Here is a 17,214-nt window from a genome sequence, read left to right on the forward strand (position 1 = left end):
AGGTGGCCATTACTGCGTCTTGTAGGAGCAAATTCCATAGTTTAACTATGTGCTGAGTAAAGTAGTACTTCCTTTTGTCTGTCCTGAATCTTCGAACATTAGAAGGGAAAGGTAGGTTATATAGCCAGTCTCTCTTCCCCCCCCCCCGCTATCTGTACAACCACCACATCTCCTCAAAAAACCTCTCCGCAGGATTGGATGAGATCTACCAAGCATTGTTGGCTGGGTCTTACAGGGTTTACAGTGGGAGAGGAAAATAATCCAAAATATTTGGCAACAAAACAATGATTTCTATTATGCTTCCCTGAAACAGATTTGTGACTACCTCTACCTGCCTGCATTTTTGTTTCTGTGCCCTTATTTGCAACCTACCCACACACAGCATTACTAGACAACTTAGATCTCTGGCTTGATCTCCTTTAAAGGCAACCAATCCTCTAAGAACTACCCAGAAAATTCCCAATGACTAGCTTTGTTAAAGTTCTCACAACTAAGACAATCAGCCTATTTTACAAAGACTTGTATGTAACATACCTTTTAATCAATACATATACATTTTAAGTACCTCCATATCCATTTGCAGAAACTGGCCAAAAATGAAAATTAAAGTTAAGAGTATAGTTATTTATTTTTCTAATTTTTTGAAGTCTGTTGTAGCACTGAACATGAACTTTTCTAGACTACGTGGAGATGCAGGATTGTAGCTTAGTGAAAGAGTATCTGCTTTGCAGGCAGAAGTCTCAGGCATTCCTAGCATCTCCAGAAAGGGCTGCAAAAGATTACTGTCTGAAACCCTGGAAAACTACTGCGAGTCAGTGTAGATAATATTGAGCTATACAGACCAATGATCTGACTCAAAATAAGACAGTCCCCTTATGTTCCTGTGAATACTGGCTGATCAATCATGCAAGTATACAAATTAGTACCAATAATTCAGTGGTAATGTTTATATTACTTTTTGCTTGCGACCCAAAAGGATGGCACCAAGTTTAAACATCAATTTGATACAAGTCTGTTCATCCCTCTTTCCCTGTCTATTTTCACATTCCTAGAGACAGAGCATGGAAGGAAGCAGTCTCTTGGATATCTTTGGCTCAAACAGTTTGTCCAGAATTGTCATCTTGCAAAAAAGAAGTGTGTGCAGACATCAAAGCATTTTGTAATGTGCCTCAAGTCCTGATGTTAACCTCATGAGAAGGCAAACAGATGCAACAGAAGCAATGTCTGAACATTAATCTGGGCAGCTCCACAAAAAGGCTTATTGCAGTAGCCTTGCCACAAGACTATACGTCATGAGTGATAAGCCATGTGATCTTAAAACAAGTCTCTGGTTTTCACCAAAGCAGTAGGTGAAAGCTGAGCTAGATAGACCATTGGTCTAACTTCATACAAGGCAACCTCCCATGTTCCTAAAAACTTGAGACTTTTTGGAATAAATCCCAAGATGCTCACCTATCCCAAAACTAGTTGGGCGACAGGAGGTACGCTAGAAAAGCAGCAGAATGTAATACCCTTAAAATCAGGCAAAATTCAGCAAGATCAGGCTAGCTTTCCCGAACTCCTTCCTCCTCTCCACTGTTCAGGAAAGTACACTGCTTGTATAAGCAATTAAATATATGCAGTTACAATCTGAGGAAATTTACATTAACAGGCTTAGAGTCGAGGGTGGGGGGTAGAACAAAGTCTGCTTGTCAGGGTACAGGAAAAGGACAACAGTGAGAGCAGCCTCACCTGGTACAACATTTGGGTATACACCAAAGGTCTTTCATTTTACACCTAAAAATGAAAAGTGTGAATGTAACTAATATGTGTTTACAACCACATGCCATGCAGATTTTCTTATATAGATTTTTATTTATTACATTTCTATCCCACCTTTCCTTCAAGGAGCTCAAGATGGCATACATGGCTCTCACCCTCTCAATTTATCCTCACAGCTACTCTGTGAGGCATCTTAGGTCGAGAGACTCTGACTGGCCCAAGGTCATCCAATGAAATTCACAGCTGAGGGATATGAACCTTGGATCCCAGGTCCTAGATCAGAATTAAGCACTACATCACACAGGCATATATCCCATCCTTCAACAAAATTAATCAGGGTGCTTTTTCAAAGCAGCAAATTAAGACATCACAAAATGCAAAGTTACAGTAAGAAACCTAAAGCAGAAAACCACATCATATTCCAAAACTGATGTTTTTTAAAAAATAAATAAATAAATAAAATCCTCAGTCTTATCTCCACTGAAAGGTTTTATTATAAATATGAATTTCAGCTGTTCACTTTTGCTTATTAAGCTACCCTTAATACTTTGCTAAGGGGCAGGATATACATTCTTGGAAATAAGTAAAATGAAATGCATTTACCTTGTGCCAAGAAGATAAATATAGGTGAGCTATATATAATATAGGTTACCTTGAAAACATTCCTTAGGCAGCACTCTGAACACACTTGAGCAGAAGTGCTCAATTCCTACTTTAGCTCAGTCTTCCCCCAAAAAAGGGTCTATGACCCTCCCAGGAAACATGAAGTGAAAGGGGCAGGATTGGAGCTTGAGATTGATAGACAGACAGTCAAGGAATACCTAATCACTTTGAACGATATCAATTTGGAGGGCTGATAAACTGCATCCTAGAGTATTGAAGGAACTGGCTGAAGAACTCTCAGAACCGCTGTCTATTATCTTTGTGAAATCATGCAGGACTGGTGAAGTGCTGGATGACTGGAGAAGAGCTAATGTTGTCCCTATCTTCAAAAAGGGCAAAAAGGAGGAACCGGGGAACTACAGACCAGTCAGCCTAACATCAATCCCTGGAAAAACTCTGGAGCAGATCATAAAGCAGTCAATCCATAAGCACCTTGAAAACAGTGCAGTGATTGCTAGAAGCCAACATGGATTTATGAAGAACAAATCCTGTCAAACTAATCTTATCTCATTTTTTTATTGGGTAACTTCCCTTGTAGATGGTGGGAATGCTGTGGACATAATATATCTCAACTTCAGCAAAGCTTTTGACAAAGTGTCCCATGATATTCTGATTAGCAAGCTAGCTAAATGTGGGCTGGATGGAACAACTATCAGGTGGATCAACAGTTGGCTCCAGAATCGTAAAAGAGTGCTTATCAATAGTTCCTTCTCAAACTGGGCGGAAGTAATGAGTGGAGTACCACAGGGCTAGGTCCTGAGCCCAGTGCTCTTCAACATTTTTATTAATGACTTGGATGAGAAGGTACAGAGCAAGCTTATCAAATTTGCAGATGATACAAAATTGGGGGGCACAGCTAATACCATGGAATACAGAAACAAAATTCAAAGGGACCTTGATAGGCTGGAGCATTGGGCTAAAAACAACAGAATGAAATTCACCAGGGATAAATACAAAGTTCTGTTCCTATGAAAAAGAATCTAAATGCACAGTTATAAGATGGGGGATACTTGGCTCAGCAATACAACATGCAAGAAGGATCTTGGAATTGTCATTGATCACAAGGTGAATATGACCCAACAGAGCGATGTGGCTGCAAAAAAGGCAAACACTATTTCAGGCTGCATTAACAGAAGTATAGTTTCCAAATCGCATAAAGTATTAGTTCTCCTTTATTCAGCACTGGTTTGGCCTTGACTTGAGTACTACATTCAGTTCTGGACTCCGCACCTCAGCTTCGGCACCGCAGACAAACTGGAACAGGCTCAGAGGAGGGCAACAAGGAAGATCAGGGGACTGGAAACAAAGCCCTATGAGGAGAGACTGGAAGAACGGGCATGTTTAACCTTGAGAAGAGAAGACTGAGGAGAGATATGATAGCACTCTTCAAGTATATGAAAGGTTGTCACACAGAGGAGGGCCGGAATCTCTTCTCGATCGTCCCAGAGTGCAGGACACGGAATAATGGGCTCAAGTTGCAGGAGGCCACATTTCAACTGAACATCAGGAAAAAACTTCCTAACTGTTAGAGCCATACGACAATGGAAACAATTACCTAGAGAGGTAGTTGGCTCTCCAACACTGAAGGTATTTAAGAGGCAGCTGGACAGCCATCTGTCGGAAACGCTTTGATTTGGATTTCTGCATGGAGCAGGCGGTTGGACTTGATAGCCTTTTAAGCCCCTTCCAACTCTACTATTCTAAGATTCTACGAAGGCTCTCCCTGCTGCACCTCATATATAAGGGAACCTGGAGAAGAGCCTCTGACAATAGCCTTGCTGTGCAAGCAGATGATCCTTCCACCTGTGAAGGACTTTTAAGGTTCACCTTCATTCAAAATCTCCAGATGAGCTCACTCAGAACTCCGCATCTTAAATTCCATGGACCTGAGCAATAGCCTTCCAGCACCACCTTCTGGAATCTGCTATCTAAATAGTAAAGGAACCAATAGTAAAACGGTGCCCCCAATTTCCAACCCAGACAGCCTGTCCAGAAGGACATCATGACTGAAGGTGTTGAAAGTCTAGGGAAATAAGCAGGGTCAGATTGCCCTGTCTGTTTCCTGGCATAGGTCATCCACCAAAACAACCATCACTATTCTGGTACCTAAACCAGGCCTAAAGCCTAATTGAAATAATTCATAAAACACTAGGATTGACTGCTATTCCTCTTTCTGTCAAATGTACACTCAGTGGCACACCCAGGCTACCATTGTGTAATGTTTGGAGCAGCAAGTAGAAAATAGTGGTTGTAGAAAGCAGAAGTAGCTAAGAATACAGACATTTTTGTTTGGAGAAATGTAAACAAGCAAGCAAATCTACTAGCTATGCTAGGTCCTGTTTGATGCCTTAACCTTTTAAAATGATCTTAAGAGCTCCAGTTTTAGTCATGATAAGCACAATAACAATATTTAAGGCAGGGGTGGCTAACCTGTGGTCATCCAGATATTGCTGGAATACAACTCCTATCATCCTGATCCTTGGCCATACTGTCTAGGGCTGATAGGTACTGTAGTCTAGCAGTGTCTGGAGGGCCACCAGGTTTGCCAGCCCTCATTTAGGGGATGATACACTATAACATGTGTCTGCAATGAAAATAATTAGCTAAATGGTTCATGTACTGCAAGCCCTATGACTATCAAATATACCTGTGAAATGCAGAACATGACTCGCTAGATTATGCAAGACTGACTACATTAATGATCATTGTTGTGAATCCAATCCTCTACACCAGTGGTTCCCAAACTTTTTTCCCCACAGCCTACTTGAAAATCGCTGAGGGTCTTGACAAACCACTTAATGATTTCACTGTCTAGTGTAGCACTTGTAATGTACTGTGCTAGATGCTATATGATTTTGAATTGTATTTTTGTTTTGTTTCACATATTGTATTTTATTGTACCATAATTTGTGTTTGAATAAATCAACAATAAAAGCACAATTCAAAACCAATATGAATATTTAATGTGGACATGCTGAAAAAAGCTGATAAAAGCTCACAGATCACCGGTGTTCCACAGACCACAGTTTGGGAAGCCGTGCTCTACACAAAGAAAATTGTATAACTACTTAATTTCTGAACTGATCTAAATATGTAAAGGAGAAAAGGAATGAATCAAGTAATGTCACACTTTGACCAAGTTGTCAAATCTCTTTGGCTTGAGGATTCTTATTCTTATTAAAAAGCCAAACAGGGTCATAAAATTCCTTTATAGAAGGTTTAAAACATACATGCGTGCACCTAGCTCTTCAACATGCCAGGAAGAGCTCATCTTTTCTGTTGTTACTTATGAAAGACCTATTGCTTGCACCAGCATTTAAGAATCAACATATAAGCAGCTTAAATGAAACACATAAAGCCTATTAAAAATACTGAAGAGAGCTTGCACCAGACTGCAATCCCTCTCATTTACTGAAATATAAGTTCTGCTCATTTTAGTGGAACACATTTCCAATGAACTTTATTATACCTGTAAGACACGTCGTAAGAAATTCTCTAGGCACTGCAAACTTAGGAAGAGCAGTAACAGTTCCTTCAGTGCTAGTAATTTGAACCCAAGCCCATTGAGACTTGCTCAATCAAAATCAAAGGGCTCATTACAGAAAGGTAGAAAGGACTGACCAGACATAATGGACACTTCCTATATAATTCTACAACTGATTTATTTGAACCTTACCCTATCTGTGCACAAGGATGAGGCACACCCAAGAAGACAACAAAAAGCCTAATCATACTCAAAAGGGTATATCAGGTTTATAATAGCCACTATTCTGCTCACCTGGGGCAGGTACACATTTATCTCAAGCTAGCAGATGCTGATCCAGACTCTCAATTTGCAATAGGTTTCCACACTGAAAGCCTACTCCTTTAAAAGATCAGCATATGGATCACTCAGCTTAAAGTGCTCATGCATGGATTATGTAGGCACTACTTTCACAATGCAAAGCTATTTTCTTATTTTCTGCAAACTATATCTGCTACATCTTCATCTGGTTAGCTCCAATTGTAGAGGTCCACTAGAATGTTCACTATTGGAAATAACTCATCTCCTGTTGTTTCAAGTTTAGAGTCTGGCACACCATGAAACCAAAAATGACTATAGTTGAGAGAGGTTACTTATATCTTAATTTAATGTATATATGTAAAACAAATGAGGACAGAGAGAGGAGAATGGATAGTGATTTGCCCTCTAGAAGTGATTATGAATATTTATTCCAAAGCTTTGTGATGTTTGGGGTCTCGTCAAGAAAGCATGTTGGGAAAGGCTCTTTGCTCAGATGTTCAATTATTATTTGTCTGAAGGTTGTGAACAGAGTTTTGGTATTGAAAACAGGGAATAAGATATTCAAATTATGCAATGAAGGGCAAAGTGGTGGGAGGAATATGTATCAAAAATTGCAAGGCCTTGCTGTTATAAGTTCTTTGTTATAAAAACACAGTTTTGTTGGTACACTTGGTACATAAATACAAGACTCCTATGCCACAGTAACTGTTTTTGCTTTTATGCATCTAATATTAAAGAACTTTCTGGCTCCCCTTCCAAGGTTGTGTGTAGATGTATACTCAGACATCTATTCTATTCAGTGGATTTTTTTGTGATGGTACTCACTGATACATAGCACTGCCCATGACAGCTATTTTGAGCTGCTATCCACAGCACTTTTATCAAGATTTGAGTATTGGCACCTCTCTTTTTTTAACCCAAAAAAGCACTGATCTATTACTTTACATGTTCCCACTGCCAGAGCCAGAAGAGATTCAGCCTTGATTCAATGTGCAGTGCAATCCTTCACATATCTACTCAGACGTAAGCCCCAATGAGAGCTCAGAGAAACACTCCTAGAATTATAGGACTGCCATCTTAAGCAAAGGTGGGGAAAGACAGAGACAGCCATCTTTACTCAAAGTCCTGCTGTGAACAGTTCTTTCTTGTAAACAGTCAGCCTGGTCAATAAGAACACATGAAAAGATGTTAGAACGACCAGCATCTTGGATTTCCTATGCCTCTCTCTCTTCTGTTTCCTTTCATCCCAGGAGAGGTAGTTAAGAGCTGCTGAAGTTACCTCAAGGTAACAGAAACAAGTATGTTTTCCTATGTTTTTAATCCGGTAATCCCTGAACAGCTGTTTTATTCCCAGTGGTTTAAAGCAGAGAATTGAGTTTTCCATATATTTTCCTGTGTCCCAAATTGGCTGGAATTCAATTTAAATATTTAGTAAACAAAGCTGATGTTAATTTGCATATAGTATAAATTTCTCAAATGTTGTTCTAATACCCAAAAGTACTTCTATTAAAATAACGGATTAGGAAATGTTATGTTGATATTCTATTCAAACAAATTCTATTAAAAATATCTTCTAAAGATTAGAATACTGGTAAATATTTACAAGATATGAACCTCAAAAGCATACTTTTTACATTGTTTACATTTAAAAAAAGACATTTAAATTAGCACATCAACTATTTTAATTTAATGGGATGCACTGATATTTAATCATGCATACATGATTTCTAGGGATAGTCACTTTAAGTAAGTTTATGCAATGATGCATTTTTAGACATGGAAAATTTCATACTCCACTTCACTGGGTTTAGGGGTATGAAGCTAAGGCCTTTAACTGGATTTTGAACAAACCTATATATGGGCAGCTTAGTTAAATACTGCAAGTAAGTTTATAAGTTGTGACAGAAGACAGAAGTGCAGTCCTGTGACAGACGTTCATACCGGAAGATACATAATGGAAATTGGGCTGTAATGGTAAACCACAGTTTAGCATTACAAAAATGACCTTAGCCTCCCGCCAAGCTCATACCTTTCCTCTTAGCCCTCAGGAAAAGCCATGAAGAAGAGTTCAGAAGCTTCAATGTTTGTTATTGATTAGCCACAGTTTGTCACGTCGTCTCAAACCAAACTATAGTTAGTACAAACATATCAACATCAAACCATAGTTCAGGGCTGGCCTGTTTTTCATCAACCTTAGTTAAGATTAAGCCACAGTTTAGCACACAAACATGTTAAACTGATTAATCTAAAATGGAACTGGAAACTTCTGACCTTCTTGTAGCCATGCTGGAAGAAAAGGGAGAGGAAGCCAATAAGCCCGAGGGAGGCTTATAATGCTAAAACCATAGTTTAGTGTTACATCAAAATACAGCCACTGTTTGGCATGCCCTATAGTTAGAGTAAGAATAAAGGTATCCTAATGTATTGACTATAACTATGGTGATAGTTAAAGACAAAAGCAGGGTTTCAGGCCCCCAAATGCTGAAGACCCAATGGCTTCAGCCTCTAAATGGAAATGAGGGAGGACTTCAAGAGATGGCAACACTGTACAAATCAGGGAAGTGGAGAATGAATAGCACAAGGGCCCCAACCCCAATGAGATCAAGGAGATTAGGTGATGGGGCTAAAGGGAAGGGCATACATTCATAAACTGGATGAGCATTATAGTCTTCCATTTGACAGACAGATTATGTACTATTTTCATTCCTTATGATGGAGGGATAGTGAAGAAACACAAGCATTCCAAATTAGCACTGAAAAATTGAACCATGTTTATTAATGTTTTTGAAGATTTCCAGAAGACACCAGGACAGTGTTTAACACTGAAACCAGCTACTAAACACTTAAAATCTCCCAACTTGCAACTTCTTTAGGTACTTGCCTTGAACTACTTGCTATACATGCATATCCTAAAGAGCAATACCTAGCCACAATGCTGCCAAACACTAAAATACTGGGGGTGGGAGGAAGAACCAAGACCTTAAACTACCCAATTAACAGTACTGCGCTGGCAAAAATAGAGAATAGGGGAAAGAGATCAAGCCAATGCGATGCCAACGAAATGTTCATTTGAATTCTTCCTTGAAACAGATGTGTCAAAAATAATATGACTTGGGGTCAGTAGCTAAACTCCAGTAAATAGGAATTTGGATATAAAGAAGGTAATAAAAAGCAGGGAAAATGTGAAGAAACAGCTTATTTTGGAAGCATTCAGATGCTGCACTGATTTCAGCAGCAGCACATGGTAACACACTTTTAAACATTGCCACTTCCCCCTCTACACAGGGGACTGAAAGGTTTTATAGTCAGTTCTGATTCCAAACAAGCAGCTATCTTAGACAACTTGATAAAAAAAGCAGTTGAACAAGTCATCTACTTTTTGAGGGGTGGGTGAGAAAGAGGACACAAATAATTGAGAGGCAGAAGAACCCAAGGCTAAGACTAGTTTTGTTCTTGGACTTGGAAGCTGGTCGCTTACTCTCTCAACAATTTAAATTTGTCTTTTAAAAAACTAAAACTGATATCCTACTTTGTCTAACAAAAATGTTTAAGCAGGTTCTAAAATACCAAACACACACAAAATTCCAACATGTCATCCTTACTGCAACGTCAGCAATCATTGCATTTGTCAAAGCTGCCAAAAGTCATTTCCAAAATGCAGGGAGGAGTTGTGTCATCTGGAATGACATGTCATGACTGTTGGAATAGGCAAACTTGCATGGTTCCTTGTAAAAGGGAGATGTTCCCTTTAAGGGATATTTGGGGAAATATCCCATGTACCTGTTTACCATGATGTAACTTCCTAATGAGTGGGATTAGTTACCTGGCTTCCTCCTCCTTTGTCCTGGAGATTCCTGCATAATCTCCATTACTGACTTTATCTCTGGGAGACGCCGCATGGCAGATGCCCTCCTGGGAGCATCACTACCAAAGACTAAAATGGACTAAGACTTCTACTTTTTCTTTCATCTAAGCTAGAGCCTATGTTTCCTGAACATATGAAAGGTCGTGAGTAAATATTCTTTATCTTTTTACCTAAGAAGACTCTGTGTGCGAGTTATCTGACTAACTAGTATGTCTGTGGGAAAGGTGGGGACTGGTTTATATTCTCACTCTGCTGCTTGCGTTTATATCTCTGCTAAGAAATAGGACCACGAAACTTAGTTCTTATTTCATTTTATATTTTTAAAAATACCAAACAATGACAAGGTTACTGGGCTCATTACAGAAGTGTTGCCACTGCTGTGACAAGAAAGGATTTGGTTGTGTTTTGTTTTCTTTAGAGAGGGGAATGCCTTTGTTGCTGCTGCCACCACATTTCACATAAAGCTCTCTACCCGTCCAAAAACGTGTTTCTCCCTCCCACCCACAAATAGATACATGCTGCCTCTGATCCTGTAGACAGTATATAGCCATAACAACTAGTAACAACTGAACTGTGGGCATAAGGCATCGACTGAGCCTGCAGTACATAGGTTCCAAACTGTGAATGCCTTTTTATATTTCAATACCAGTACACCAAGGCCTGGAAACTAACAGGGACCTGGTGAAGGTGGAATGGGTTACTGCTGCTAGATTTCTGCAAGGTGGCAAGCAGCTGAGTTCTGCAAACAATCATTTTCAAGGGCAGCACAGACCATTCAGAAAGAATACCAACTGGTATGAGAGCATAAGCGGCTGTAGAAAGATGTTTTACAGAACATATCTGACAAACGAGAACTGTCTTGTCATAGGTACAATTATGTATCCAATGCTGCACGAGCCGACTTCCCCTTGCACAACAGAACATTCCCTTCATCTCTTCTCCAGCCCCTAAATCTATTCCAGGGGGTCCTCTGCCCTCTGAAGGCTATTTTGAGTGTGCACAGAGGACTGCAGAAGAAATGAGAAGAAGGGAAGTCCTGTGGCACACATGGAATTTTGTTCTGCTCACGCAACAGCAGCACTGGATACAGCTTATCATTTTTCACACAGCAGTGCTGAGTACTGGAGCACAACCTGTGCTATAAGAGGACACCAAAACCCATCCACATGCAAACATGCCTTTCAATGCATCTGGATTCTCTGGCATCATCAATCCTATCTTTTCTAGACTCCGTTTTAATATTTCCACACTTATGAACTCCATCAGGACCTCCAAATAATAGTTCAGGACAGAGCTCTTCAACAGTTAGAGGTATAGAGCTGGATGTCATCACACTCAGTTGCTGACAATCTCCTTTCCCAGTGGTTTCAGATGTGTTAAGCAGATGTGATGATACTCTCCTCTGCTGTCAACTACCCTTTAGTTTCTGTGGCAGCCTTTCCCAACCAGTGTGCCTCCGGATGTTGCTGGACTACAATTCCCATCTATCCTGACCATTGGCAATGCTGGCTGACGCTGATGGGAGTTGTGGTCCAATAACATCTGGAGGCACACTGGTTGGGAAAGGCTGTTCTACGGTGTAAAGGAGGTAAAAACGGCAGTAAAAATCCACAAAGAAAAGCACACATACAAAGACTGATGCACAAAGACTGGTAAGTTCCCAACACTTTACAAATTTGCCATTATCAAGTAAAAACTGTTTGTGTGTTCAGTCAGAAAAGCTGCTTTTTCATGCAGTTTCCTTAGACAGAGACTACACTCTGGTCTGAAACAGGCCAACGAAAGGTATCTCATACATTAATACTTTGAGATGTTCTTATCATACGCTTAGTCTCCTCTTCTTCCCCTCTAAGTGAAGACTGGCCAGGCTGCTGCGCTCCAATAAAGTTTAAGACTTAAAACTGCCTACCTTCGGACAGACATTTACAATTTGTTCCGAAGTGAACCAATCCATTCTATTCTGGCTCATGCTGACTAGCCAGTATGGGCAAGAATGTCATACTAAATTCATTAACACAAACTCTCCTATTTTTATATAGAAAAGGCACTTGGCTTCAGCACTTTTCAGCTCAGAGAATTTTTGTTCCTTACAGCCATACTTCAACAAAACAAGAGAACCAATGAACTTAACAGTGAACAGTCACTTTCTAAAGCCTATTTGACAACACAACCACTACTCTAGAGTTGTGAAAGCATAATTCCTGAAGTATCTATAAAAGCATTTTACTAAGTCATTTTCCAAGTGAAACTTTTCTTGGAAAAACATGCCCCTACTGCTCAGCTTACATTTATACTCCATTCTGTTTGCCATCAATTAGTTCAGGAACTAAAACATTTACATCACTGTCACAATTCTTAGGAGTCATAACTCAGTACTGTTCAGTACTAGCTTCTGAAGTATCAAATAAAAAACAGTTTGGGAAAAACTGAAGAGGCTGTAATACTTATCAGATTTAAAACATCTACTACTTTTAATGACACCAGATCCATAATGCATATCCAGCACAAATTACCTTTTGCTGTGTTTCTGAATAAAAAGTTTCCCCAAAAAATAAATATACCCAGTGTGCAAACTTCTGTAACATAAGACACCTGCATATATCTTGCCAGACAAGAAAAAAGTAGAAGTTGAACACAGAAATAGGCCAACATTGTGACTAAAAAACAATGAGGTTACATTTGGGCTTAGAGATACTATACAATACTAAAGAATAGCAGAAAGCTCATGCTTTTTTAAGGGATGGGAACACAAACCTTTTAAATCTTGAATCTAGGAGTAGTTGCAGCAGTGTAGTTGGTTTTTAATGTGTTTTAGTAATAATTTCACTCATTTTGAGATAATATACTGTGGAAAAGAGCAAAAGAGGGAAAATCTGATAAGAAAAAACAGATTTTTAAGTGCACATTACTTTTTTCATGAGTGTTATGGGCCCTCTCACCTCTAAGAAATTTGAATGTTAATTACAATTTCTGTCTTTCAATATAACTAATGTGGTATGAGGTATGTTTCAGCCCCCCACCTTATTTCTGTGGATTATAATATACTGTTAGGGACCGCAAGTATAAAATTGTGTTTAAGTTGAATATGGGGATACTCATTTTCCTGAGGTTTCTCACTTGCCTCCAATTTTCATTAACTGTAAGAAACTAATGAAAGTCTGATGATGCATACAATCTAGGAACAAACAACAATAACGCACAGTACAGATGCTTCTTTCAAATCATGCAAATTTTCCATGATCTAAAATTTATTTTAACATTAAATTTCAGAATCAGAAGCTATGGATCAGTATGATGTAAATTGGTAGAGTGCTGGACTAGGACCTGGGAGACCCAGGCTCAAACCCCGACTCAGCCATGAAGGTTGCTATGGGGCCAGTCACGGTCTCTCAGCCTAACCTACCTCTCAGGGTTGTTGCGAGGGTAAAATGGAGAGGGAGAAGAACCACATATGCCACCTTGTGCTCCTTGGAGGAAAGGTGCAGTATAAATGTAATAATAAATGAAATTAAAATAAATAAATACGTCATTCAGAAATGTGCAATCATGGTTGCTGGAACAACACCGTGGCTTGCAGGCAAGTCCAGTTTATAATTTGCTCATTTGGATAAATTGTCAAACCTGCAAACAAGGATAGGAAGTCAATAACACAAGGGGATAAGGGAACATGTGGCTCTTCAGGGTTCATTAATGCAATGTCAAACTATGGCTTGGAATTATAACTGAAGAGGTCCCACCAATTTTGATATGGTAAGTGTTATGCTAGTACTTTTTAGAATGTTCATCAAGGTGGAGTAGGATATACAGTAAGTCAAGTAAATATGGTTTCAGGTTAGCTAAATTTTCTTCCCGTTTACTGGAACACCTGCAGTATGGTTCTATGAATTTTTACTCAGAAGGCCTCTGTTCAGTAAGATTCTATGTGCATAGGACTGCAGTGTGTACATGAGATTCTATAAATTTTAACCAAGTATTTAATGAACTCTCTAAAAATACAACCTTTTCCCATTTCTGAATACAGAAGATGGAAACCTAACCTAACATTAAATTATAGTTCACCATATTTCACGTAATTATTTCATTGTTTCACAGTAATAGTTAATACATTTGTTTTGCAATTATCATAAGAGTATCAAACCTGTTTATTAAAATATTAGAACAAAAAGGATAATATTATTGCTTAAAGAATAGTTGACTAATACTTCATGGGTCAAATGATCAAATCTTTTATCACCTGTCTATGTCCACTCTCGATTCACAAGGTATGTCACAACAAATGTACAGAATGGTCTTCAATTCAGGAAACATATTTTTACCAATCCGACCCCACTCCACACAATCTTAACTTGGAGCCATTGATCAAAACACAATAATAAGATACATGCTCATGCACATTAATGAAAAATCTAACAGCAGCACTTCCTCAGCAGAGCTACGGATCTATTAAACTTTGCCCAGAATACAATGCAATGCAGTATATGACTAAGGTAACAAATTATCAGATTGTGAACCAACATTGGAGGATTATCCTGTTTTATCTTCCCAACAGTCTTGCAAGATAGGCCAGTCATGATTTAGCCTACAATCACCCAGTGAGCTCCATGGTGAGATGAAGAACTGAACACAAAACTTCCTGGATCACTTTTAGGATTCTGTTCACAACAGGCTGCCAAATTCCAGGTGTTGAAGTAGTAAGATAAGAGGATATGTATGGATGTGCAGAGTAATCAATCCAGGTTTTGTTTTTATTTTTTAAAACTAATTACCTGCTTGTTAAATACATTGAAATGGAAATGGACTGCCTTCAAGTCGATTCCGACTTATGGCAACGCTATGAATAGGGTTTTCATGGTAAGTGGTATTCAGAGGTGGTTTACCATTACAATCCTCTGAGGCTGAGAGGCAGTGACTGGCCCAAGGTCATCCATTGAGCTTCATGGCTGTGTGGGGATTCAAAACCTGGTCTCCCAGATCGTAGTCCAACATTCTAACCACTACGCCACACTGGCTCTGTGACCAAAAATGCCTGTTCCTGTAAATTGATTTGAGGATTAATACAAATTCTACTATGTACAGTATCAAACTCTTAAGGATTTAAATGTGTATCTAAAGCTTGGCACAGCCAGCTGAACTTCAGACACCCATGCTGTATTATAAACTTCTTTCAGAACTACCCTTAGGTAAGACAAAAAAATTCAGGCTTGCATAGATCTAGTCATGTTAGAAATTGTAATACTCATTTCAGTCCAGAGTTAGAGGATTTCTCATAATTTATTAACATGACTTATTATTTATTAGATTTATTAATCACTTGTTACCTGAAGGTCTCCAAGAGACTTACAACGTTAAAAACAAAAGCAAATATAACATGCTATAAAAAAAAAGATACAACAACTACACCCCCCTGCAGCCACAGGAAGCTTTGACAGCATACTAACAACAGACATCATCTCAGTCTATCAAATGTCTGGAGGAAAAGTTAAGTCTTTACCTGGAGCCAAAAAGATGTCAATGAAGGTGTCAGGCAGACCTCATTGGGGAGCATATTTCACAGATGGGGAGCCACAAATGAAAAGGCCCTCTCCCTTGTTACCACCCTCCAAATCTCCTTCAGATATTTGCAAGCATTAAAATGTTTTAGCTTTGTTTTTTAATCACTTGATTATATGTGAAATACAGTTCAATGAAGCATTTGATATTGTCCCTCCCACCAAAGTCTTGTGCTGTGGCAGTTACCTGCTAAAATACATCTCTGCTTTACTTTGATCTCTGCGTGAATTAATGCTCTGGACTTACAATCAGAAGAAATGCCTGCAATGGTAATTCATGCAGATGCACAGAGGGCTTCTCTGAAGGTGCCTAGAGCAAGTCCTTTATGCACAGCAAACAATCATGTTTTAAAAAATCATCATCTCTAAGCCACACTTGCAGAGCTGATCATGTAGATCTTTACTATGAATTGACATTCCAGCAGGGTGCAGATAAAAGGTTTGCCATGCAGAATTGGGATATTTTGAGGGAAACATGTCCAAACCACCTTGTGCATACAGAACCTAGTTACAGAGGTATCCCTATATAGGGGGACTAAGAAAGCAATCCTAACCATGTCTACTGAGAAGTAAGTTCCACTGAACTTCCTCCCCTCTAACTGGGGTAAGGACTGCAGCTTATGACTCCACTAAAATCCATTGGAGTTTTGTTACTGATTCCTGTATAAGTAGGACTGCATCCTAGAAGAAGATGCCTTATAAGAGACCCCTTAAAAAAAACCCTATGACATGATTGCTCTCTGTGGTTCTGCATTAATTACTATTGCAGGAATTCCTCCTGATCATAATCCCAAAGCGTAATTCGTGTGGAGACCAATGGGCAGCCTCTTCCGAAGAACGGTAGTTCTGCAGACTATCTGTCTCAGGAGAGACTGAATGAGACAACTGCACCCAAAGTAGAGTTGTGTTTTAGCAGGTAACTATGCCACAATACATAATGTGCATCCAGTTCTATTTCTCTGTGTCAGCTCCATACTATAAATCTCCTAATGATCTCTCCCAGTGGCTTCATATATATACTATGGGACATACAATGGGACCAAATAATCCCACAACACAACTAAAAAGAGACCAAGCAAAAGTTTCTCAATGCTACTCTCTGGAAACAATCTTCCAGGTTAGAGCTGCCACCCTACAAAGGATACCACAGTCAACAATATCAAAAAACTGAGAGGTCAAAGAGGATCAACAGGGTCACATTCCCCCATCTCTCTTCAGACCATCAGGATGATCAAGGCCATTTCAGTGCTGAAACTAGGCCTACAGCCAGATTGAAATGGGTCTAAAAAATAAATTTCTTCAATCAAGCACCTCTGAAATTATATTGCAGTTTATCGTTCTATCCTAAAATATTTTTTCTGACATTATTTATATTTAAAAGATTTATACATCATATTTGTACATTATGTATTTAATTAATTTATTAATTCTACGTAGATAGAGATATAAAATTCTCTTTAGTAAGGGATTTTATTCTGATGGCAATTACCTGTTTGCAGGGCAGTTTGGTTATAAGTTTGAGGGGGGATTGGATCACAGAGCATGAATCAGAGATGCAGAAGCACCCTCTGGGAGTTGGTACTTTAAGCCAC

General features: G+C 39.1%; 1 protein-coding gene across 20 annotated transcripts in view; it reads right to left on the bottom strand.

Annotated features, from left to right (window-relative positions):
• The window catches only part of ELAVL2 (ELAV like RNA binding protein 2), a 142,414-nt gene that overhangs the window by 80,631 nt on the left and 44,569 nt on the right, over positions 1–17,214 (bottom strand). For 4 of the 20 annotated variants that reach the window (XM_061631170.1, XM_061631055.1, XM_061631070.1 and 1 more), the window contains exon 2: positions 12,828–12,918. The exons of the other annotated variants lie outside the window; for them this stretch is intronic. The gene's annotated coding sequence lies outside the window, so the exon portion shown is untranslated. The remainder of the gene's footprint in view (positions 1–12,827; positions 12,919–17,214) is intronic. 20 annotated transcript variants of the gene reach the window in all.

This window comes from Rhineura floridana, chromosome 1 (genome assembly GCF_030035675.1).
Source record: "Rhineura floridana isolate rRhiFlo1 chromosome 1, rRhiFlo1.hap2, whole genome shotgun sequence".
NCBI lineage: Eukaryota > Metazoa > Chordata > Lepidosauria > Squamata > Rhineuridae > Rhineura > Rhineura floridana.